This window comes from Gavia stellata, chromosome 11 (genome assembly GCF_030936135.1).
Source record: "Gavia stellata isolate bGavSte3 chromosome 11, bGavSte3.hap2, whole genome shotgun sequence".
NCBI classification, from domain to species: domain Eukaryota; kingdom Metazoa; phylum Chordata; class Aves; order Gaviiformes; family Gaviidae; genus Gavia; species Gavia stellata.
The window spans coordinates 7,867,274-7,894,233 of record NC_082604.1 but is presented as its reverse complement, the minus strand read 5'-3'; the positions used below and the strand labels follow the sequence as shown (position 1 = coordinate 7,894,233).

The 26,960-nt window shown below is 35.8% G+C and overlaps 1 protein-coding gene across 1 annotated transcript in view; it reads right to left on the bottom strand.

Annotated features, from left to right (window-relative positions):
* The window catches only part of CLSTN2 (calsyntenin 2), a 227,323-nt gene extending 203,543 nt beyond the window's left edge, over positions 1-23,780 (bottom strand). Inside the window, exon 1 of the mRNA XM_059822699.1 lies at positions 23,663-23,780. The gene's annotated coding sequence lies outside the window, so the exon portion shown is untranslated. The remainder of the gene's footprint in view (positions 1-23,662) is intronic.
* Between the last annotated feature and the right edge of the window lie 3,180 nt (positions 23,781-26,960).

Genomic DNA, 26,960 nt, shown 5'->3' with positions numbered 1-26,960 from the left:
CCTACCAAATTAAATGAAAAATAATTTTCCATCACCTGTGATGAAAACCACTATACCTAAAACCAAACAAAAATAGAAAAAGCCTTTATGTATAACCTTTTAAACATACAGAGTCATTTCTGTTGCAGTGCACAAAAAATGAATAGCTGGGAATACCCTGCTCCCTGCACGAAGAGCTCAGCACCCAGCAAGGTGTTATTCTATGGTAGTAAGGGGAGTAATGTGCAGGCTTTCAAAGTTTTTCCAGGATGATGGTATAACACATTTCCATGTTCAGGAAATAGGAACTGGATAACACAACACATAGCACAAGGTCCTAGATATTTTCTAAGCTTGCTTACCTCCAAAACTTTCAAATCTAAGTGAAAAAGCTTATGTATCAAGGAAGCATGGTAAGTGAATTCAGGATCATCTTTCTAAGCTAGTGGTCTTTCTGTCACCATTTAATAGCATTGAAGTCAGAATTACTGTATTGTCTAAACTTAAAATACTTGTTCTATAAGTACAGACCATATGCTATGGACTGTTTGTGAAGAAAATCAGTAATCAAAATATTGAAACTAACTTCATTTCTCTGTTTTAATCATAAATTCTAACAGAGGAACAAGGTTGGGGGGGAAAAAAAAAGGAAGAAATTTAAGAAGCAGTATTAAAAGCCAAAAGAAGCAATGCTACTTTCCCTCACCAATAGACACACACACTCACAATGTTGCCATTCTGTAGGAGATGTTTTGTTGTTAGCCTCCTTTGTTTGTACATTTGTACATATGCCATTATAAGGAGCGCTGCAACTTACATTTTCCTTCTTCGCTCTGCTAAACTCTGCTGCTCAACACATAGTGCCGAAACAGTGCAGAACAGAAATGGCTTGTCTCAATTTGGAAAAGTGATTCATTCTCATACTAATGGACTGATTATATCTGGAATAATTTGATAGACTACAGAGTATGACAATTATGTCTTTAAGTTCTATTTAAAGTGTGTACTAAGATAAACAAAATGGTAAGAAAGCTAAAATTAAATGCTTGTAAAGTTGAGACAATTGAAAAATTTGCAATAAGACATGAGAGGTAAACAGCTACATTTCAGGATTATCCTACCTCTTAAGTTTCCACATAAAAAAAATAATTAAATACTCAGATGGTTTTAAACTGCTAAGAATTTTTTTTCTTTATGTTTAAGGAGATGAATATACACAGACACATATCCTTTGTATACATACTTATAGGATGTTGATGTATATGTACTTTGCCCAGTTCAGACAGAGTCTTGAAACTGCAGCAACCATGCTTTTGAAAATGGTGGAAGCCATCTTGCAAAACAAAAAGGAATATGCAAGACAAAAAAAATTCAAATGAATGTTGGAATTTGAAAGAGGAAGGATTGCATACATAACAGTCTACAGGTTCGTACAAGGAACATGAAATGCAGCAACTATATAAATATATATATAAAAACAGTAATTTATTTCAATACATTCTTAAGTGCGCATTGATGGTCACCATCAATAATGAATGGTAATCAAACTGGGCACTTAAGTGGCTGCCCAAAATCTGTGTCAGAGGAAAGAATTAAATTTTGATTTCCCAAGTCCTCGGGGCTCTATTTCCTTTAAAGAACAATTACACATACATACCCTGGGTCAAAGAGGAAATTACAAGAATTTATAATTCTTTGGTAAGAACAAGATAAAATGAGTGTATAAGAAAACTGGCTGGCAGGTGAAGTGTGAGGTGGAAATACAAGCCAGGAGATCACAGCCTTTCTTAGTGAATTCAAGTTTTTATTGACAACTAATGGAAGAGAGGGAAGGCTCCTCTCTTCCACTCCTTTTCTAAGTTTTTTCCATTGTCGTCAGCAGTACAGCATGTAATGGCTTAAGTGCAGAATACTAAAATATTAATTCCTATGCCCTAGTTTTGTGCTCTATGCTCCCTCCTGAAGTGTGATAAGTTACTTATTTTGGTTGCCTGATAAAAAATTGATCAATTCTGATCAGTGCAAACCTCTTAAAAAGTCTGGTTTTACTCAAGCGTAAACTTAAAAGCCAGCACAACAAAGCAGCTTTGGTGCATTCAAAAGCATTCAAAAAGCAGAAAAGCACAGTGCAATATCACGAATGAAACACAGTTTTTAATAAATTATCCTGAGTGACAGCAGTTCATTCTTTCAATGCAAAAGAGTATTAAGTCTGAAAATTTCACATGAGACGAAGACTAACTCTGAATAAATGTTATGACTATAGCATTCACAGAACTACCTGAAATATGCAACATCAGATTTCTGTTTCATAGAGTTTACCTACTGACTTATCAATCTCAAAAATTAATTATAAGCTAAGATCAGTACAGCTTATTTCAGCACCTTAAATAATTTCCCATTAGTTTTGGGAATAACAGTAACTCAGTTTTCACTTTTTATTCAAAGCTGAACCTTCATTCTTAAATCTGCTTTCACTTCTGATGTTTGGATTTTTGCACCTTTATCATAGGAAGAGAGTTCAAAAACTGACATTTCCGTAATAAAAATATCCCAAAATTATTTAATAAAAAGTTGTTATTATTTGTTTAATGTTTAGACTTGTAATCTACAGAGAAGTCAGTATCTTCTATGATTTAAGAGTCACTCTCGAGGCTGAGCATAAGAACTAACTTCATCTTCAGTAGACCAATTTCAAAAAATGGCTTAGGAAACGGTATGTTATTTTAAACAAAGTAGCTGTGCTTCAGTCTCTTGTTCTGGATCACAGACTAATTCATACAGAAATTGCACAGTGGGTAAAATATTAGTAATAATTCACATTAAGTTAAATTAAAATGAAAACTTAACTACTACAACCTTAGCTTCATCATGGCAGTCAGCATTGTCCTTCTAGAAGGCGACTGTTAAAAACCCCAAAGCGTACACAGCCTATGGCTCCAAATGCTTCACCTAGTCATCTAATGCCTTTGACCCAGTGCTATTTCAAACCTTAGCAAACCTTCATATGGTGAGTCAGTTTAAAATACATCAAAAGAATTTAAACATCACCATATTTTAAGATAGTCTATAGCTTTCTGGCTTATTAAGAGTTTTTTCACAACCTTTAAATACATTTTCAGAGTTACTAATTATTAGTTATTAATTAGTTTTCTTACTCTAAAAATTCTCTTGTTTTGAGAAATCAAGTCTTTTTGGTTTTCAGTTCTTTGGAAGTTAGGTCACCACCTCTACATCTGCATAGTTACAGCGTTAGGATAGACACACATGGAAGTGTTCATCTCTGGGCAGTTTATTCCCTCTCTTCTATGAATCACAGAATCACTAAGGTTGGAAAAGACCTGTAAGATCATCAAGTCCAACCATCAACCCAACATCACCATGCCCACTAAACCATGTCCTGCAATGCCACATCCACACGTTCCTTGAACACCTCCAGCGATGGTGACTCCACCACCTCCCCGGGCAGCCTGTTCCAGTGTTTCACCACTCTCTCAGTAAAGAAATTCTTCCTAATATCCAGCCTAAACCTCCCCTGGCGCAACTTGAGGCCATTTCCTCTTGTCCTGTCGTTTGTCACCTGGGAGAAGAGACCAACATCCACCTCGCTACAACCTCCTTTCAGGTAGTTGTAGAGAGTGATAAGGTCTCCCCTCAGCCTCCTCTTCTCCAGACTGAACAACCCCAGCTCCCTCAGCCGCTCCTCATAAGGCTTGTGCTCCAGACCCCTCACCAGCTTTGTCACTCTTCTCTGGACACTCTCCAGCACTCAATCCCATCATCCAGATCATCAATAAATATATTATACAAGACCGGCCCCCAAACTGAGCCCTGGGGGACTCCACTTGTGACCGGCCGCCCACTGGCTTTCGCTCCATTCACCACGACTCTCTGGGCTCAGCCATCCAGCCAGTTTTTTTACCCAGCACAAAGTACACCTGTCTAAGCCACGAGTTCCCAGCTTCTCCAGTAGAACACTATAGGAGACAGTGTCGAAGGCTTTCATAAAGTCCAGGTAGACAACATCCACAGCCTTTCCCTCATCCACTAAGCGGGTCACCTGGTCATAGAAGGAGATCAGGTTTGTCAAGCAGGACCTGCCTTTCATGAACCCGTGCTGGCTGGGCCTGATCCATATCCAGATATCATATCCTGAATATCCAGATATCTGGACCTGATCCAGATATCATATACTGAAATATATACTTATTGCAGATATCCTAAAATAAAAACTTAAGAATACATCAGGACAAGGGGGGTTATTTCTATATCTTATTCTGCTCAAAGCCACAGTCATAGGCAAGAAAAGTTCTAACCAAGACAACTTTTACCTGTATGTCAGACCACAGCAAGCAAACAGATTACACAGAGACTCTAGGAGAAAGTTACAATCTTTCCGCTGTGCTTTCATATGCAGTATAAAAGCACACTTTCCAGTAAACAATAGCCAGTGTCTTCTACTCAAATCTTGCAGATTGAAGCACAAGTATTTCATTTTCAGTACATCAGCTGAGTGGTGAGTGTTCAGCCCCATACCCAACAGCCTTTGGGCTTCTCCTGTGACACTGATCATCTGCCATATGTGGCACATCCTATAGCAGCACATCCCTAGAGGGACTGGATCAAGATCAATGTATTTTGTCAAGGGCATTGAAAAGCTGACAGATGGCAACAGCTGGGCCAAATTTGATTGAAAGAGACACTTTTTAATCAAAAATTTTATACAAAGCTTATGGGGCTTTTCATCGCATATCATTTCTTTTCCATTGCATATGATTTCCGCTGCCTTTCATGATGCTGTTCCTAGTACGCAGTTTCCATACACCAGCCAGTTTCCAGCACCGAGGTAGCATAAATGGGCAAACATCCATGCAAGTCAACAGATCTGCATAATTTTCCCCTTTGGCCTACGTATACTTTTTAGTGAGACAATGCAGGACTGAAGCATTGGGAGAAAAGACCATACAGAAACACAGCCCCTCAACTCCAATAAAGTTGCCAGTTGGGATGTAGAAGCTTTGCTGTCCTAAAGAGTTCTAGTCCAAAAGCATCTAGAAGTTGATGTTAAATAACTGTCATCCTTTCAATTCTAGCATGCTTATTAATTATAGTGTTATATTTAATTTAATGTCTGTACTCTGGATTCCACATCAAATACAACATTAGCTGTTCCTGTCTTCATTCATAACTTTTTTCATTAGCACACCTGGAACCTGTCCAAGGCAAGCATCTCAGTAAGGAGCTGAAGTCATGTCAGAAATATCCATTAAATCCGTCACATGTACTAAGAAATCAATCAAGTACCAATGCACGTTTCAAAAATTTTCTTTTTAGCAGCTGGTTAAAAAGGGATCCACCTGACTTTACTACAACAAAATACGCTAGGCCTGAAATACTGTGGTTATTACTTATAGCCACTGCTGCAGAACAACAGTAACTTGAATTTCTCTGGAATGTAACAAGAATAAGTTAATTTTAAATGCTTGATTTAAATTTCAACTTAATTAATTTTAAAATTAATGAATTTAAAATTTAATTAAAACATAATTTTCTTATGGTTATTAATTTTTATAATAGGCTGGTAATTGCTCTCATTCATTAATTCAAAATATTTTTCCTGCTGTTTTAAAGCTAATATGAAAAAGCAAGTAAATTATGATTTTAAGTACATTATGATTTTTAAAAATCAAGGAAAAATCAGAAATTTAAAAATTCTACTCCCTCACATTTTCAAAGGTAATATAAATTTGTTTTGCAGTAGTTATATCACCATACTACTTGCACACCAATAAACTGGAGTCACAATTCAATCAAGTAACTAAAAACTAGTCACTTTGCAGAACTAGTTATTTTTCACTCAATTTTTGTATTATTTTCTAATCTTAACATATAAGACAATGCTAAAACTGAGGGAAACTGACCTGTGATGTGAATTACTTTATTACAAAAATAGTGTAATACAAGTATTTGTGTGTATACAAAATGCATATGCAGGTTAATTTTGTGCAAAAGATGCTATTATACGACCGAAGTTTTATAAATAATGTGCATCGTAAATGTCTATAACATACCTATCTATATTTTATGTATTCATGCCTTCGTGGGTTTCCAGTAAGAACAGAATGTCGCAAGTTCAGTGTCATGGAAGGGCATGAAAAAACAAACCAATTTACAATCCATTAGACTGAAACAAGACACCGTGGGGAAGAGGAGGGCAGGGGGAGAGAGAGAGAACCGGAGAGAGAGAGAGAAAGAGAGAGAGAGAAAGAGAGCGCAACTATCCAAAGAAAAGGATTAGGCCATCAAAAAGATGACTGAAGCTGCGTAGATGGTATTGGTTGGAGATTTCACATCATTTAGGCACACTAGCATGTCCTCCTAACTTAAACTCAGCTGAGCCAATTAGTTGGGCAGCTCTAGTGTTTGATGACACAGCAGGAGCAGATGATAATGAGGGCTCTGTAGAGCCAGTGAGGTGGCAGAGCATGTAATACTGCAAAAGACTAACACGAATTATATATTCAGTTTTCTCAAAAAATTCTGAAGTCCAGTATGTTTCTGTTTGGCCCTCCCCTCATGATGAAGAGGGCAACAAAACCCCAAAAAACTAAAATTGTCTCCACTGGGAGCAGAATTAGGACAACATAGAGCACTTCACAAAAACCTTCTGGCTTGTACTCAGCAAGTAATTTCCTGCCTGAAAGATGTCTGTGACATGAGTGCAGTGTATCATTTCTGAGTCAACCTCCTACTTCCTTATCAGTTTATAATAAATTCTTCTGGTTTAACAAAGCTTTAGGTGATGTTATTGCTCATGCAGTAATACTGCAGAGGAAAGGTTACCATATTTACTTTGAATGCATAATTATCCCTCACTCAATATAAAATGACTTTGTAGTAAGAATCGTGATGTACAGAAAACTGGCATGGATGTTTCTGTCTAACTTCTACACTCTTCACACACAACATTTTTGTCTCTATTTGTCTTGTAGAAGAGCCTTTCATGTAAATCAACAGAATACTTTTAATGTGAATAGCTACTGACTTGAAGCAGGAAAAATATGTATTGTGCTTAACATTTGTGTCTATCCCTGCTTAATTAAGCATTTCCAAGGCATTTCTAAAACCCTGTTTGACTTTTATAATTTTTTAGTAAAACCTAATTAAATGTTCCATGCATGTTAACTATATAAAATACAGATAGAACTATGAGAAAAAAAAAAACTTACAAGAGCTACATATAACCAAGTATTGTTACTCAGAATAATCTGATCTATTGCCAAGGACAGTCTGGCAGATACAAATCTTTCTGATGGCATAAACAGGCTTGCTGTAACCCTACTGTCTTTCATTTCTTTCTAATGGCACAGCATTAATGCTGTGTTTTACTTGCTCAGAACAGCAACAATGATACATAATACAGAAACATACAAGTGACTAACTGGATAAGTAGCTTTATTCTAGATTTCTGTCCACTACAGGGTAAATAGGGATATTTGCACATTACAATGAGACAATTATTGGCACAAAATAAACTGTAAAGAAAAATCTCCATATAGTTTCCTTGAAGGCCAAACAAGCACGACACAGAAGAGAGCTGAGGATTATGATTAGCAGGGAACTAGTCTTAAGTAGAATAGAATAAATTATTTTTCCAATAATGCACTTAAGAGCTATAAATTTAAGCAAGGAACATAGAAAGTCACAGGAACATTTGATGACTTGGTAGTATAGCAATAATCTATCAATTACAAGAGAACTGCCACATCAATGTCAATAGCGAACAACGAACCATTTTTCTGCTGTAGCTTGAAGTATTCTGAAAACAATTTAATTTTAAAAGCATTAATTTTTTAATTTTACAAATAATTCAGATAATTTTGACCTCAATCTTCTTACTTGCCCACACAAGTTATCTTACCAATTTCATGTAGTTAGATAGCAGTAGCTAGTTCATGAAAACATAAGCTTCACTCAAATAAATTCCCAACATCTCCATAAACAAAGTGTATCTTTTCTTGATCCAGTCCCCTTGCTTCTGAAAACAGTGGTGAGTATTCAGAACATTCAAGCTTTCAAGAGCCCGCCTTCGCCACCCAGTCCATGGAGCTGTTTCCAAAGACCCATTGCCCGAAGACTGTTTAAGTTCTAACCCATGAAGTGTCCTCTCTACATTGCCTTCCAGTCTGAGAAACAAGAGGCATCCTGACATCAGAGAGCATTTAAAATAATATAAGGGCTTGATCCATTTAATACAGAAGCATCAGGCTTCACTTATATGTGGAGCAGTTGTTTCCAAATCACTGAACAAAATTCCTATGCGCTAGTTTAGTGTCACTGGCAAAGAACCCAATCAGTGAAGATACTAAGAGATTCTCCAGATAGCGGGAATAAGGTTAGGTATTTCTAATTGTGCCATTCTTTTTGTTTGGGATTGTTTTTTTAATTAAAAATATATTAGATTTGGTACTAAATTAATATTCCTAGCCAGCATACGGTTTTATATTCTTTTGAAACTGACACAATTCACTCAAGAAGGTATCTTCAGTGTTATGATGTAATTTTATTTGTACAATTTTAGATGGCATTTTTAACCAGTAACCCAGACCAACGGGCACTTAGATAACATTTGGGTGTCGCTGCAATACAAGTATGACAACTTTCATAAGAAAGGCTTGTACTATTTAACACGGGACCAAGAACAAAGTAGTATCTCATCTTTCTTCAGAGTAGTGCATCATTATGCATATAAACCTAAGCATTTATTTTCATGCATTTTATATAATAATTGTACAGCTGTAATTAATGAGTTATTTCCTTGTCTGTGTTTCCATTAGTTCAACAGCATTATTATCAAAGTTCATTCATCCCTCGCACTAATTTTTCATATTAAACAAATAATAAAAATGAGTAATAGCAACATCTTTATATAGAAATATCACTCACAATGATTCAACAAAATCTACCCAAATCTGTGCAACCCTTTTTTTTTTTTAACATCCTTGTATTTGTAAACACAGTGACACAAAAAATACCTCAAAAAAGCCTGGACTGGTCGTATAATGAAGGAGGCTTATGGTAGGTCAAAGAAAAAATAAAGGAAGTTTTCAGCAATCTTTGAAGATATTTAACTTAAAATCCCTGACCATGAATAGCTGTGAAATGTGTCAAACACAGTAAATAATGTGTTCAGTGAAAAATGCAATTTTAGATTAGCCAACACTGTTCACGCATTTTTTTCAAACCTGGTAAGTAGTTTTGGACTGAAGGTTCTACACCTTTTGTTTGTTTGTGGCTCAAACTTTAAATGAAAGTAAATAAAAAATTTATACAAGTCAATTGGTAAGGAGGAAATTTCAGCATAACACAGTGAGTGTAATTAGATCAAATAAAATGTATTCTTCAACCCACATACTCAAAATATTACTCACTTCCCTAAAGAAAAGAACAGGTATGAAGCTAGTCTGAACAACTCTGGGAACTAGACTCTTATGACTGAAGTGAAAAGCTTCATTTTTTTTCTTCTGCTTTTAATTGCAAAAGATAAAAAGTAACAAATCAAATTATAGTCCCAGCAGTAAGATTATCAAGGTTGTTTGGGGTTTTTTTGTTTGTTTGTTTTGATGGTGTTTTGGTGGTTTGAGTTTGTGTTTTTTTTTTAAATTCTGCTCTTCTGTCACTTAATCTTCTATAATAGCTGAAGATCAAAGGAATGTAAGAAAGGCAGAAGGGACAGTATGTGCAGTAAAAAGTCCATTATATCTGGTAACAGTATCTTTTAAAAAGCTGTTTAAAATTAAAAGTAAGTTAATATATTCCAATTAACCTGAAACAGAGACAGACGTCCAACAGCATGACAAGTTTGAAGACCTAGCAGTCTCTTTCACAACCTCTTCTCCAAAAATTTGTTCACAACAACAATTAACCAGAAAATTAAGTCCCACTGAGAGACAAAGTCCTCAAATGAATCGAGGGCATACAATACAGCTTCTTCTTTAAATAAATTGTTGAATACCCCTTTAAGACTGCATTTTAAATATTTTAGCATGCCTAACTGTATTAATTGCATACATCATAAGCTGTCATATTTAAAAATACTAAGAGAGGTTTGATATTAGTGTCTATTTTTGATACACCTAAAAAACCACTGAGAGAATGACAAATTAAAATGTACTTACTTGATATACGCTGTCAAGGTTCACAAGGGACATGTGGCCTTTCATGACTATTTTGTGATTACAGTCAACACATAACTGCTATACAAGATAATACAATCTGGATATGAACCACTGCCAAGGTGTTCACTCAATACAATCTGGTCTTTTTGCCGTAAGAGTGAACTGTAAGAGCCAGTCTGCTGTCAGTTATCTTCAAGGTACTTTCTTCTGAATTTTACATGAGCACAAGACACAAAGAGCATTTCTGGCTCAGCAGTCATAAAATTAAACAATTGGTGTTAGGAATTTTTATGTACAACTAATATTTTTGTAGGCCTCCATTTATGTGTGTATTCTATATAGTCATAGTAGTTAATGGTGAAAAGAATAGTTTATATAAAAAGCTAAGGATCCTTTTTAGAAGTAATTTATTTTGAAATAAAAGTATCACTCCAATACAAAAGCAAGGCTTACACTAAACAGTGAAGCCTGTTCTCCTCTCTGACTCAGTTGAGAGTAAATATGCAGATCAAGAACATTGCTAGCTGACTTCAGCGAGGTCACTGCTACGGAGATCCTCTGTTTCCTTCCCTTTATCAAGCGGCCTTGTCATTGCCAACACGGGCATCCTCTTCAAATCCATAGAAACAGAGTGCACTGTCTTTCTGATATAGCATTATGACAAGCCCATGTGTCCTCCCACCCACCCCTCTTTAGCAATTTAATTTCTGAAAGAAACAACCAAACATCATAAAATCACAGGATCATAGGACAATTCAGGCTGGAATGGACCTCAGAAGTTCTCTGGGTCAATGTCCTGCTCAAAGCAGGGGCAGCTACGAACTCAGGTTACTCAGGGCTCTATCCAGTTGGGTCTTGAAAACCTCTAAAGATTGAGGTGGCTCAGTCCCTCTCAGCATCCTGGTCCAATCTTTGACTGTCCTGGTGAAAAAAATCTGCCTTATGTGCAGTCTGAACCCCTCTTGTTTTAATCCCTATCTGTTGTCTCTCTTCCTCCCACCACGAAGAGCCTGGCTCCATCTTCTCAATCCCCTCCTCATAGGTGCTGGGGGCCTACTGCTTTGTTCCCCCCAAATTGTCTATTCTCCAGGCTGAACAAGCCCAGTTCCCTCAGCTTCTCCTCATGGGCAAGTGCTGCAGCCCCCTAGCTAGGCTCACTACGCTGACTTTTACATAAAAGCAAGCCTATTTGTTTCTTTGGATTAATATTTACATTCTATTTTGCAAATTATGGCTTAATTGTAATTACTATGGCCATGAGTTGACTTCTATTTTGTCTCTGTTTCTTGAATTCCATGTTGTACTAAATTTGCACAGTGCAGTTACAGAATTAATTTCGTTCAGGAAAGTTGGAATAAACAGAACAGCCTACAAAGAAACAAAGACTCAAAATACAAAAATAGTAAAAGAGAAAAGCAAATCTCACCTCAAGAGTCTACTTATCTACTATATTTTACCTGCAAAGGCCAATTACCTGAATGAAATGGTTATATATTTTGTGTAGCAGAATACCTAATGAGAGAAGAATTTATTTTCTTTTTTAAACCAACTTGAAGTGTCTTTTATACAGACAGTAAATGCAAGATGCAACACCACAAAAAATAATAGAGGCTAATCATTTAGGGAAAAAAGGCAACTTAAACCTCCTTTCTGCCAAGCTCCTTCTCATGCCTAGCTCATGAAGAATAAAGGTGACTGTGTGACAGCTGAAATAAGGATCCTGACAACTGAACATATCAGATGTACTTGACTATGTCTGGTATTTCCACATGCTATAGCTACATCAAAGCCATCCAGCCTCTCTGGATTAGCAGATATCTGAAAATGTAGGCAATTCATTTTTTTAAGTCCCTTGAAGCCTGCTATAACAAAATTTCAGTGGAAAAAAAGCTCAGCAAAACCTAGATATTACATTAGCCCTGTTGTTCTCAACATGTCTTCTTAGAAAACCCAGCAAATTCTTACAATATTTCTCTCAACTTCTCGCTGCCTCACTGTATCTCAGTGGGATCAGTACAATTCACAACGTCCCAGTAACATTTCTCTATGCATGTAACATGATTAAGAAAATACTTGGTTCTTTACATCATGTGTTGTGTTCTCATCATAAATAATTGTATATTTTATCTCTTGATATTAAATCGATAATGACCAAGAACAAATACAGATTTATTCAGTGACAAGCATATCTAGATTATTTCACATTTTTAGTAAAAAACAGGACACATTTAATTTCTTCTTCACAAAACAGAACCCCAAGACTAAACATTCAAGAAATTATTTTTTAATTTTGAGAAATAACAACCTTAAACATGTCTACAGAATGCATCCTCTATCAACAGTCTTCAACATTTTTGTAAGAACACTTTTCCCCCTCCTCCTCTTTTCCCCACTCCACTATTTGCCAATACTTTCTCTTCATGTCTCATCTCTAACTCTGCAATGCATCTGCCTTACCAGTTGGGAGCTGGTGTGACAGCCACAGAGCTAGAGCTGTGTAACCATATTCATTTATATCTCTAGTAGGATTGTTAGCTCAGGTTCAACATCCACACTAATCCAATTGTTGCATCTACTATAAACATACTACATACCTATGTCATAAAAGATTATGGAACAGAAAATAGTGACAGCTGAGAACAGCAAACCCTCCTTGTGCTTGGTGTTGCACAAGGAGGCTGTATTCAGTGCTGCATAGTCATTAAGATAAAAGCACTTGGAAGATTTTTTTTTTTATATATAGTCTAAACACATGGCAAAAAGGACAGTGGAGGAAACCCTAGGCCAAGAGAACAAATTGGTTTGATCCATTTCACACAGCCAGAAGTATGAGAATTGAATAGAAAATCGATGCCCTGAACCACCTGTCCAGACTTTGAATTCTCTGTATTCTCCTTCCCCCTCTTGCTTCGTAGACGTAATATCACATGTATTTTTTAGGCTGCCCTAGCAAGCAAAGGAAGCAACAGCACTTGCAGGCTACTGAGAGAGTTTATTCTATTCCAGAAAAATAACATTTTCAGGTGTGAGTGGAAAGTAGCAGGTTTAAAGGAGAGTGGGGTTTCTCAACTATTCTTTCCATAAGAGAATTGCTGATCAGTAAGCAAAAAGAACTCTAAAGATTAAATAATTACCTACTTAGTCTGTTCTTTTAAAATGTTTTTAATATTTAGAAACCATTTCAAGCAAACGATGTGTCCCTGCTGCCTTACACTAACTCAAGTAGTTGCATTCTGACTAATACATTTTAACACGACATTTTCCCAACTAATTTAGCCTATTGATTTTATTTTTAAAAGCAAACTGGAATCCTGTAGTGACAATTTTGTTACTGTAAACTTTTAAGTGGTGAAAATTCCAAGTCCATAACATGTTACTAGCACTTCATGGTATTATAAATTATTTTTCTAAGTCTGCATAAATAACGCTTCATGCCTTTACAAATTATTTTTTTTAAAATTCATCATCCTTCACGTAAGAATAGGACAACACAGGAACACACACGAAGAAGGAAATATTTATGTGAAGACTATAGATGTAATTGAATTAATGGACAGATCATGGAAGGAATAAAAGTGTGAAGACAGATATTAGTGTGGAAGTTGTACTATTTGACTCAGAAGAGTTGTTTATTCCTTCACTTGGGTCCTCACACTACTACTTTCAGCCCCCCCTCTGAGACTCCTTTATGTTATTGTAGTACTGAAACTAAAGATGGCCACAGATTTTTAATTCCCAGGTTGACATATCCTTGAAAGCAAAAATGGACAGATGACGTTTGCTACTTCCTGAATACCAAATAACGAAGAGAAACAAACTATGCAACAAGAAAAAAAAAAATAACAGGGGTATCATCCTTGTTTGTTTTAACCTCTTCACTGTCCAGCCTCATGCCTTTGAGTTATGCTTGCTGTCATCATTTTTCAAATAATTCCATTTATATCAATATATATTTAAAATTTCTTATTTGTACCTAAAAGTGTAAAAACTTAAGCAATTATGATATTCACTGCAAGCATAATGACAAAGAGGTCTAACTACAGCAAGGTTTTGTTACTTTTTTCACCTGCTTACACCTATTTGGCAAGCACTAATTTTAAGGTATGAGCCTGTTTAAACCTAAAGCAGCCCTCAGTGTATCACCACACCATAGTAAGAGATTTATTCCTCATCCTTTTTACAAAACAGAGGATTCAGAGGCAACTATTTATTTACCTGAATCGCACATGTGCCGCAAATCAGCATAAGACTGCTACTACTAAATAGTAATTCTACCCTTAAATAAAATCTTAAGTTTGCTGACGAATCTGTTATGTGAATGTGGCAGCATACTCGGATCATAAAAGACCCATTTTAAAATGCTTGAAGTCACTTAACATCATAGAAGGGAAGATACTATGTACTTCCTACAATGCTGTCCTTCCTGTAACATTCAGAATTCAACTCATAGCTGAGGAAACATCACCGATTTTAGAGAACTACTGAAGTGTGTAGAATCCATGCTTAGTTACATAGCAAAAATTAGATCTCAAAAGCAAGTTACAGCCTTAATTGACTCCAAAACATTCCATTGCAGAAAAAATTTGTTAAAATAGTACTGCAATAAATTACTTTCTGCAGCTTTTAAAATATTTTGTTGAAAATAAAATTAATGGACATAGTTCATTGAAATAAATTACTTCAACTGCAGATTCAGGTACATTGTTCACAGCATAAAATACAGATGAATATAACTGGATAATCGCATTGTGTGGTGTCATTCTATGCAGCTGTGTCCTCACATGATGGACAGTCAGCAATGGGACAAATTACTACAGTATCACTGAGTTTAGTTCTACTGATTCAAGATTTACCATCTCTTAGAAATGTCTCTAAAAAGGTGTTTATTAGCAATGCTTTAGATAGCCTGTATTATCTTCACCAGTGCTTGTTGGGATATAGCGCAAAGATTTGTATCAATTAGGAATTGTTGATGAATCAAACCCATCTATTGATGCCTTCATTTCACTTTCTAATAATCACATAAGTATTTTTTTTATAAATAGACAATATTTAGAACAAGCTTTGAAATTCTATAACTGAAGCATTAGCAAAAGCATTTTGAAAAAATTTGATTGTTCCTGGATGGATACTTAGCTTTGCAAGTAAAATTCATTGTTCACCTTCAATGATCACTGAAGAAAAAAAACCTGCATCAAAATTCATGACCAATTCTTACAAAAAGTAAAATATTTTTGAGATCAAAACCATAACATTCTTATGACTAACAGCATAATTTCAAAGGATAAAATGGGGAAGCACGGACTGTTATTTTTTTGAACTGCCTATAAAATTTGCCTGATATAATTAGATCTGGTTAAGAAAATGAGTTTATCATTCCTACATTATTGCATTTTGTTTCATTGGGGTTTTTTATCTGATTCTGGATTCAGTTCAAATGAAACAATTGTATTCCAGCATTGTCAATGACTCTATATTGCATTTCTATCTTTCACAACAATTAGGATTTGACAGGTGAAGCTGAAGGTTTTTAGCAGACTAGCAGCAAGGTCCAAGAAAACTGCATCTCTCAGTTTCCCCTGTCACGGATAGGGCCGCTGGATAAATATAATTCCTACAATACAATTCATTTGAATTTGGCACAGATCTTTGCTACTTTGAATAGAACAATTCTATATACTGGTGTTTTCTTTTTTTTGTAGAAATCTTTGTTTTAGTGGATTATCTAGCTATCAGCAGCCCTAGTTCTGATGACAACATTTAACAACTTGTTAAAGCTTGTATTTTTTAATTAAATGTAATGGTACTCATACAGCAAGGCTTCATTAGTTTCAAAGGAGGTGTGTGACAAAATCCACATCCGTAATCAGAACATAATAGCAGATACTGATTTTGGGACCTACAAGCTTAGCAATTCCAGTACTTCCCATTTAGGTTTATCTCTAGTGTTCTGAACAGCCTAGAAATTTAACAACTGACACTATTTTCCTGGCAACTTCAGTTATAACCTGTTTTAGTTAAATAGTTTTTAATTAAGTAGTCATTTAGTATGATACTTCAGCACAATAAAATGCCAGATTCTATCCCTGTCCTCATGTGCATGTTTGCATATCCACAGTAACACCCTGCCCCAATTTTCTAAAGATCAATTCTTATTTATAAAGAAAACTACTCAAAACACTTCCAATTTATTTCACATCAATATGTTCCATAAGTAGTCTAAAAGCCCAAGTGAATATCATCAAACCATAATTAGTTGGTTACTTTACTTGCTTCTTCCTGGCTTTGATTAATTTAGCATATTTAGGTGCAATAAAGTTTCTCAACGTTCTCATGCGTTACTGGTTTTGTCTGCCAGAAGCAACTTACATTCACCGTCCATGCATTAAAGCCTAATTTTCATCCTAACCACTTACTACTGCAATGACAGACCACTCAGTGGCTACTAAAAGCTCTGTAAGAACAGCTTGAATTCTTGAACCTTTAGTCTTCTTTCGAGAAGCTAATGTTGCCCCCTTTTATTTCAGTACTGTCAAAATGACTAAGAAAGGCAATCAAACTTATTTGGCAAAAACTTCAAGAATAAAAAAAAAACCTCCCACACCAAAAAACCCTAACCCCTCATCTCTGAACTTCAGGGACTAACCAACAGAGGTCGCTGTCAGAGTGATTTTTTTGGTGCATTCTTAATCTGAAGCCTGAGCATTTCTAACTTTACTGGACAACGAGCAGCATCCCTTAGGTCAAAACCAGCATCTCTGGAATCGATTGTGCTATTGCCAATCTTTTATTCTACTCATGGTTATGATCACCATGAAGAGATTCTTTTTTTGCTGTTAAAGGTCACAGTCTTAACTAATTAAGCTACATTAATAAATGTAAACTTCAAAAATAGAAGTTTAAAAAAATCAGCAGGTGATTTGTTATAAACAACTGCAATACTCCATGGCTTCACTTACAGTTCAGATTTTTTGATCATGCACCATTTTCACAGTGAAATATTTAACACTGATGAATTCTAGGCATCATAAACTGACAGCATGTTTTAAGTCTGGCTGACAGTGAGTTAAAAACGATAGTATTCAGAATCACATTTTGAAAAATAATTTCCATATTTTTAATGTACCAAAAGGATTGTTTCTGTTATTAATGCCACTGCCTATGAATAAAAACAAACAAACAAACAAGAAGGCTAGACAGCTTCACAGTTTGAAGCAGAGAAATGGGATTGTGTGTTCAGCCCCTAGGTGTAAGTGGACTGACAACTACTGGATTTGCTGCGGTGCAGCTGAGAATACACATTCCTCTGAACTGCTACAATAACAAAGATGTTTTGGGACAGTTTGTGGATGCAGGTTGTAGTTTAGTGAATATTCAGACATCCTTCTTGGCTGGTTTTATTGTCTCCTTGTCCTTTACAGTGGTTTTAGCACAGCCAAAATGTAGTCAGAGACTGGGACTCCATCTGCAAAGGAAGTCTGATTTGCAAATGCTTCTGAAATACAGAGTACCTCTCTGTGTGGAGGCAGATAGACACACATCTGACCTTTCTAAAAAAGGCTATTTGTAAATCTATCAAGAGCATAAAAGCAGTTTAAGACTTAATGGGCCCAACTCACTGTAGTAAAATTATCCAGCTTAACCTTGGTGACACATTGTACTCAAATGCAAGTGTATTAGCCTAATAATTGTGACACAGTGAAGAGTTAGGCTCTTCACTTCCAAGGTGAAAAGGGCATCCATCATCTCATTGTTCTCAAAGTTACCTCCTGTTTCTCTGCTTCATGTCTGTATCAGTAACACAACGGATAGTCAAAGGCCCCCCCCCAACCCCCTGCTGTTCAAGATGCTCACAGTGCTTTTAGGGAGTAACGTAAAAAGCTGTTGCTGCAAAAAAGAATGGGAATAATCTGCTCTGCCTAGCCATGGTGGATAGGACAAAAACTAATGGGCTACAACTGCAGTACAGAAAGTTCAGGTTAAGCATCATGAAAAGCAGTGAGTATGGTGAAGCGTGGAATAGATTGCCCAGGGAAGCTCTTGCATCTCTGTCACTATAGATCTTTAAGATTAGGACAGAGAACTATTCATCAGGAATGACACAGGTATAATGGGTCCTGCCTTGGGCAGGAGGATGGACTGGAGACATCCTGAAGTTCCTTTCAGATCTGTTTCTGCACAACATGGCTGACAAAACGGAGTTGCTGTCATTAAAATGCAGACAGATGTCCTTTCCAAATAGCCTTCCAAAACCCTACAGCATTTTGTGAGCTATCACAGAAACAGAACATTCCCAAATTGATTCAGCTAATCTCACTTTGTTACTAGCCAAACCACTCCTAAGCCTGAAAGTCAAATCCTTGAAGTGATTTCCAGCCTCATAACCAGCGTGTGATAGCTGACTGTTGTATGGCTGACCCTGCAGGTTGGTGCAAGTCTAATTACACTCACATTCCTTCTTTTTAGTGGATTTTATTATACTTTTTTAAAGAGATATTCCTCCAATGGATTTCCCTAAATTATATAATAAGTGAGCCCATACTGCACCTACACAATACTGTTTGAAGAGAAGGACAGAAGGCATAACCTATTTCTATAGGACTTGCAGTTTCTTTGTGGTTTGGGGGTTTTTGGGTTTGTTTCTTTTTCTTTTCTGTGATACCCTGCAAAAGGCTCCAGGCTGTTGTGGTGAATAGTTCTTTTAAAGATCAGTTGTATCTCAATACCTGAAGGCCCTTTCAGGTCAGGACTTGAAAAACTGAAGTCTGGAAAACTACTCATATTACTTCTTACACTTAACCATTTGCAACAGTATTTTCAAGCTTTGCTTCAAAGCTAGGGATATGAAAAATGTGCTTACATGAAGAAGAAAGTAAATATGTTCATACGATGATAATTTTAAGAACCATGATTTTACATATACTCCAATTATTGCACAATTCACAATACATTCATAAGCTAAAGAGACACCAAAAACCATTCACTGCAGTCTTGTGAAAGTCTTCATGCTCCAGTTATGATATAGGCTGATCACATTTGACAGCCAGCATTTTCGCAGGTGCATTTAGTCCTGTTAGTCTCTTGTTAGTCCTCCATGGAAACACAGACCTGTTGAGAGGGTAACTGCACAGAAGATTCCTTTTTCTCCTGTCATCACCCTTGATTTTAAATGTTAGGCAGAGGTGAGAAAAGAAGTGCAGATTATAGCCATTTTCTCTTGTGACCACTCCATGAACAGGGGTTTGATGTGCACCATAACGTGTGTACTACTAGAAGGGGTTGACAAGACAGTTAATAAAAGACCTACACCTTAGTAGTCATGGAGAGGAAAAAAGGCACTCGTATTAGGAACAATGCTGAAGTTTCCAGAAGGGAAAACAAAAATACTCTTTATAGTTTAGAGTAGGTCTTTGCCAAAACTAACATTTAAACTAAAAAAAAGAGAACATAAGAATGGGTATAGAAAACAAAGCAAAGCACTGAGGGCAGATAAGACATATTTGGTATTCATCAACGATTCTTAATAGCTTAGTTCCACTTTTGCGCTTAGTAACAAAGTATTTATTATGTGAAAGATTATTTGCTCAGGTGAAAATTGTGAAATGCATAAACTACCTATGCACCAGGGCAATCGACAGGAGCAAGGTGATCTGTACATTGCTGAAAGCATCCTTGATAATACACAGCTCAGAGCTGGAAAACCTGCACCACTTCCAGGCTCCTCTTGCTGAACCTAGAGCTTTTACAGTGAGTGGTACAAAGAGCCCTTCCTGGTTCCTTTAAGCCAGGGCTGTACAGCAGGCCTGTGCTTTCCTGCATGGAAAGAACAATGCAATCTCATTATCTGCTGGTATCTGCTATTAGTAGTGCATGTCTTGTCATCACGGTAGTCCTAGAGACCACAGTGCTAGCCTATCTACAGATATCCCAGACCTCAACACTATCTTTGTTTTATAAAACATACTGCAGACAATTTGGAGACAAAAATTCAGTGACATTTATAGTCTCCAACGCATTGCCCCAGCATGCTCATTTTGATGTGACATACTTTCTGCTTGACACTACTGCACCTCCTTTCTGAAGCTCTCCTTGCCTTGGCCATAAACATAAAGACTACCTACCCTTACTTCCACAAGTTAAGCATGGTTCCAAAAGGACTACACCCCTCATTAGCAAGATACAGAAATAAATATGGAATAAATAGGTATAAATTAGTAAATAAATGTATGAAATAAGTATGCATTTCACCCACCATGACCTGTCACCCCTTTCAATGATAAACCCGGTAAATTTTCCTCAGCCTGTCACTGATGGAAGATGAGCACTTCAAAAAGGAATAAATTAAGAAAAGTAGAAAGATTACACTGTCCACACAACATCTAGCTACGTAGCTATACTGGCATTCCCTAGGAACATCAACCTGGTGGATAGCTTGAGAGTTTTCTTTCTGTTGTTAGTTCAATTTTGTTTCTATGGGACTTATGCCCATACGAAAACTGAAAGGATATATAGCAGCTGGGTTGGGGTTTTTTTGTTTGGTTTGGGGTTTGGTTTTTGTTTTGGTTTTTTGGAGAAGTTTTTTTGTTGTTTGGTCTTGTGGGTGTTTTAAAGTTAAATACACACTAACACAAATACTGATGGAACAGCCAACAGTCTACCAGTAAACTATTGCAGCGATTGTAGCTGCAAAGGAAGAAACCATGTATATCTAGTCTTAATAGAGCTTGTTCAAGGAGATCTAAGTAAATATCTAAGCACAGGTCAGAAACTGCCCTGATATATTCTTGAATCTGGGCCCATTTAAAAAACAACAACAACAACAAAACAACCAAAAAAAACCTCAAACCAAAACAAAACATGGAAAAATCTTTCAAAACACATTTTTTTTTTTTTCCTACAATAGTTGGACAAAAAAACTTAAAATATTAATAGAATGATGAGAAAGGAACTAACTGTTGGAGCTCTGATTATCTGAATCAATTGAAGACTGATATATTATACTGTAGAATAAGTTTTCCACAGTTAAAATATACCCATAGATGAAAATCCATATTACAGTACTATTAAATGTACAGCTACTGAATACCGTTAATGTTTAAGCTGTATCTATTTTCAGTTTCCTCCTACTAAATACATTACACAAATTGAATTTCCCATAAAGACCGATAATAAAAATGATATTATTAAGCCAAATAAAGTTACATGATATTAAAACAGAAATTTAGAACAGAAATAAGAAGTTACTCCAACAATTTAAAAAGGCAAGAGTCTTTAAAAAAGCACATAGATGTTTTTCCAACAGGTAGGGAATCCAGGCCCTTCAAGGGAATTAAGGGTTCAATCAGTATTATAATATTACGTCTGGATTGCGGATCATAAGGCCAAATGTACAATATTGCCTGGAAAAGAACTATTAATATCAGGGAATACACACCAAGTATTGTCCCTCCTAAACCCCATAACACTTCTTAAAATAGAAATAATTCAAATCAATAAATGAAGAAACTAAATTAAAACTGTCTAATATAACCTTTATCACAAAAGCCAGTCTGTCTGTGCAATTTCAGTATGTCAAAGGATGATTTCCTACACGAAGACTAAATCACTAATTCATAAAAAATATGTCAATGTAAAAACTGAAGAAAATAATCAGGCTAGCGAATCCCCAGTCAGCAAAGAGTTTGTAAAAGTATCAGTGGAAACAGCCCATGTGATTAACATCCCTGTAAGGATCCCAGGGAAATGCAAGTAAAAGAAGCAAATATAGGATGGAATATTCATAGTAATAGAAAAATCCCCCCAAAATGAAAAGGGTTTCTTTTCACTAGGCATCAACCTTCATTCCTAAATAACTGTACCTGAAAATTTCACAGATAGGTTTAGTTTAGCAAGGATTTCACCTAAGTTTACACTAGTGTTTTCCACAAACATTTGGAAGAATCAATTGTACACGTATGTGAAAGTTACCATTATAAGAAAAAGCGTACTCAAATACCTTATGGATAACTGTTTATCATTCAATGTCTCATTCCACACTTCTTGTTTGTTTTAACACATAGTTGCTTCTTGAGGAATGCATTAAAAAAAATAATTTGGAAACAAGTAATTTCCTTTGCTTGAAAAACTAGTAACTGAGTTACGGACACCTTACCCTGAGCATCTTCGTATGAAGTACACCTGCTCTGATTATAATTAGTTAGCCTCCCAATTAGAGGCTGTCTACTTATCTCTGAATGGACATTGATTATGCCTCCATTAGCAAGTAACTCAGTGCCATAGGAACAGATCAGCAGACAAAAGTGTTTCATCCTGAGGTTGTTGTATCCATACCTATATGCTATTTGAGGCTTTTACCTCTGACTAAATTTAGCTGAGTGCCCTCCTCTAAACATCCCTAGCACATATATTGTTGAGGAAGAAAAGTGTTCTGTGCAACCAAGAACCATGGGGCACCACGAGTGACAAACCAATCTTGATATCAAAATGGGGTTCAATATACAAAAAACATTCGTGATTCACTGTTTTGCAGGGTATGAGTTTATGCCAGTATATGCTTTTGGGGAAAATGGCTAATAACAATTCTTACATGATGATGTAAAATGCTGTTTGGGTCAAGTAGGTCAAGTCACCTACTTCTTACTGAACATGACTGTATTCCACAAGAATAAGGATGCTCATCTTCATTAGTTCTTTTCCTTATAAAAGATGAACATTCTTAAGCAATATCATCTTTTTAACAACTGCACCTTTTTAGAATCTTCTGAACCGCTATCTAGCCTTAATATTCCTTTCCTTAAAAAAAAAAAAATAAATTAATGAAACAGGGAATTAAAGAGAAAACTTGCTTGACATGAAAAGGTACTATTTTCTGCTTAAGGAACTCATAATATGACAGAATAAGTGTCAGGAAAAATAGACTTAATACAAGTAAAAACTTCTATATGATATACATCTATCTTACAGCAATCTGAGCAAAAAATCTTCAAAACCGCCATTAAATTTTCTGTCCAAGTCTTGACAGTTATAAAGTACTAACAGAGTAACATAAGATTTGAGCAACTTGAAATATTTGTTACATAGTTTGTCCATAGCCAGGGAGTGCAATAGGAAGAGAGAAAGCAGGGGTTGTTATTACTAAACAAAATTAATTATGTATTATTACTTTAGGCAATTGTAATAATTCATTTCTATAAAAGCAAATTCAAATTTAATTATATAATTCTTGTGTTTTCATTAAAAAATATGTTGACAGTGGAAGTCTGCTGCATTATGGTGTTTATAATCACTTCTGCTTCACACCAAATGAGCAGACACATTTATTGTAAAAAGACACCTCGTTTCAAGGTCTGTGAGCCAATGGTCAAATCCTGAGTACTCAGATACAGCCTCTAAACATGCCCTTCAGATTACATTATCTCTGCAGTGCAAAGTCATTCCTTACAAATGCTAATAACTTCATAATACAATCTATAAGCTCAAATGCTGCTGTTAATGTATGTTCCTACCTGCAAAGGGAACAGGTGCATCTTTATCCAAAGCAACAAGGGGAGGATCCAAAATTACAGTGTCATTGTTTTCAGTTATGACTCCGTGGTACGATGTCTCAATCCAGGGCTTGTGTTTGTTCACTAGAAAAGAAATAGCATACCTAATTAATTTCATTTGTGTTTTACATCTATTTAGCTCATTTTATCTTTAAAGAGAAATTATTTTTAATGTACATCCAATATTAATTTTATTAATCAAAAGCCACTAACAAGATCCTAAAGTACTTTATAAACATTCAAATATTAAACCAAAATGATATGCATATTGTACCGCAATTCACTGATGAGAAAACCAACACTTGCAAACATCCCTCCAATTAAGACACCAAAATAAAAAGCCAATTTTCAAAATGTTTTTAATGTGTTCCCAACTGTCAGGCATAATTAGGGTGAGACAACTTTTGAAGGAATTGCTTTCAGTTGCAAAACTCTGATACAAGAGAAAGGACGTCCAGGGAAACAGAACTCTTGTCAAAACAGAACGGCAAGCCCAAAGGCAGGTGAGAACATTGGACTCTTGGTCAGCTTCTCATTTTATATTTTTGGAAAAATATCTAAAATTACTTTCGTGTTCTGTACATTGTAGACAAAAACTAAACTTCTACATTTTGATCACTTTGATAAAAGCCGCCACCTCTTTTCCATTTAACCAGCTTTAGTTATGTTTAAATGGGATCTGAAGTTTTTCTGAAAAATCTGTCCTTCAAATACAGCTGTGGAACATTAGGATATCTCGTGTTGAAGTACATAGGAAGATTACACAAAAAGACACTTTTAAAATAGGGGATACACCATGTATCATCAGATTGTCTTACTCCTGAACCCTTTCAATGCAATGTGCAACCCTCTCACCAACCATCTCCTATTTATTGGACAGTATGAAGCTGCATTTTCCCCTTCCTTTTCATTTTGTAAGAGGCTTAGCTTTTCTATGTTTATAAATAGTGTTTTGTTGCCACAGCCACAATCTGAATGTTATGTTTTTGGAACTCCTATATAAGTAATACAATGGTGCTAGCCTAAAAAAAAAAATTGCAATTTGAAGAACATACTACCCCAGGCATGAAGTAACACTGCACTAAGAAGTATTTACCACGTTTTCACTAAGTTCAGATGGCAAGTTAATTTTTGTACCTGTTATTTGGTTGTGTGTACCAGATGCTGAGGAAAACATCTAGTGAGGTAACAGAAATCACCTCAAAGGTGGAGGGTTGACACTTAAAAGCAAAAACAAATTGAACCAGATGGGATTATTTAAAATAACCCCACCATAAAACCAACCAACCAAATACACACACACACACAACCCTAAACTCTTTCCTGCCTTGCCTTCTGTAAAACCCCCAGACAAGAATGAGTTTCAAGTTTCTCCTCCCTTGTTTCTTCTATGTGAAGAAAGACGCAACAAACACCAAGACCATAGAGAGGGCTCTGGCCTCAGCAGAAGAGCTGGGCAATTAACAAATTATTTTGTTCGCTGTCTATTTGGAAAAAGCAGACAAATATATTTATGGCAAACTGAAGTTCATTCTTTTTCCTTCTTGTTTCTTTGTTTAACCATTAAGAAATTGTGGACTCAGGAATAATGATCTGAGATCCTTTTAAAGCTGAATTATTTTATATTCTAACCACTAATATGAGAACTTTGAGTTAATTCATATGTTGCAACATATATTCTTTCAGAAGAACCATACTTATCTTCACAGTGGTTTTGCCCATTTTTGCAATAACTAAGCAATGGGAAGATTAAACTGGGGATGTGTCAGGGAAATGTGAAATGGAAAATAGGGAACTCAAATCTCTTCATCTTGTAATGACTGTACAGCCAGAGGAGAGATTGGCGAGTTTATGTAATAAGATGAAGGTCAAAAGTCTTGTCGATGTTGAAATGTGAGAAGTGATGGACGCAATTTTGTATGGCATTTGGGATTCCAGTTTGCGGGGCAGTTGAAGTATTCTGTATCTGTTATTTGAATATGTGAATTGCCTGAACATCCAGACACATAAGTACGCTCCACTGGTACTCTGATATGACTCAAAGGCTTTGATTGACACATGCTGTACAGAACAAAAGGTGATCTCTTACTTGAAGGCAGATACAATTTAACAATAATGAACTAGTAAATAGGAATTTGCATCAAAAAGGAACTCCTTATGCAACTAAAACTTAAAGTACAAAATCCAGCTTTTCCCGAAAACAAAGAAAAAACAAAAAAAACCCAAAACAAACAACCAACCACCCCAAAACCCCCTTTCCTCCTACTATAGATTCTACCGAATAGTTTTGATGACATTTTTGCTTAAGAAACAGTCTCAGTGTACAGTGACTGCAATTCTACTAGCCTTGTCTTTTTTCCATTAGTGTCCCATGAGCAGTAACAACAGTCATATGAGTGACAGCAAAATAATTCCTTAAATTATGTTGGGGTAGGAAGAGAAGAAAGTACATCAGGAATAATTTCTACAATTTAGCCCTAGACCTTAGAGACTGGTGTTAGGAAGAAGAAAGGAACAATAAAACAAAAGCAAAATAAAATAAAAGGTTAAATTATTTGCAAGCTTGTATGAGGTGCATCTCCAAAGAAAAAGTTATGACTATACAAGCTTTGTATAACCTGTGGTGTGGGAATTTTAAAAATATTGGAAATCATCCACACTCTTTGGGAGTGCAAAAGAATTCTTTTGCATCAGATCTATATGTTTGAAATATTTTCAGATCATTAAAATTATTCATCCCTTTACACTGTTTTGGATGCCTGTTTTAAAGTAAGAAATCTATAATACTGAGATTAGTAACTGGTGTTCTGGTTGGGGGGTTGTTTATATTTTCTCTGCTAAAGGTTGCTAAAATGTTGACCTAGAAAACCTTACTAAATGCATACACCTCTATATAGGCTTTCAAAAGATACTAGATTCTAAAAAAAGCCCCTTCAATATAACATAATTAATGAATACTTTACATTTCTTCCTCCAAGACAAAAGGGCAGCTAAAAAAAAGTTAGACTAGTTCAAGTCAGTATTTATCCACAGATCAACATGCCTCTCAAACCTCTGACATTTTCCTATCCCTATGCAGCATATTTAAAACAAACAGAATTTTAAAAATTAATTCAAAAGTGTTTTGTCCTGTCTCATTCTAGCTACTGATTCAAATTTCAAGATATTTGAGAAGTACATATTTTAAAATACAAAATACATATTCTTCTAGTTGTGCCCTCTTTAAGAGCATAATTTTTTTCCTCCCTTGTCTACTCTC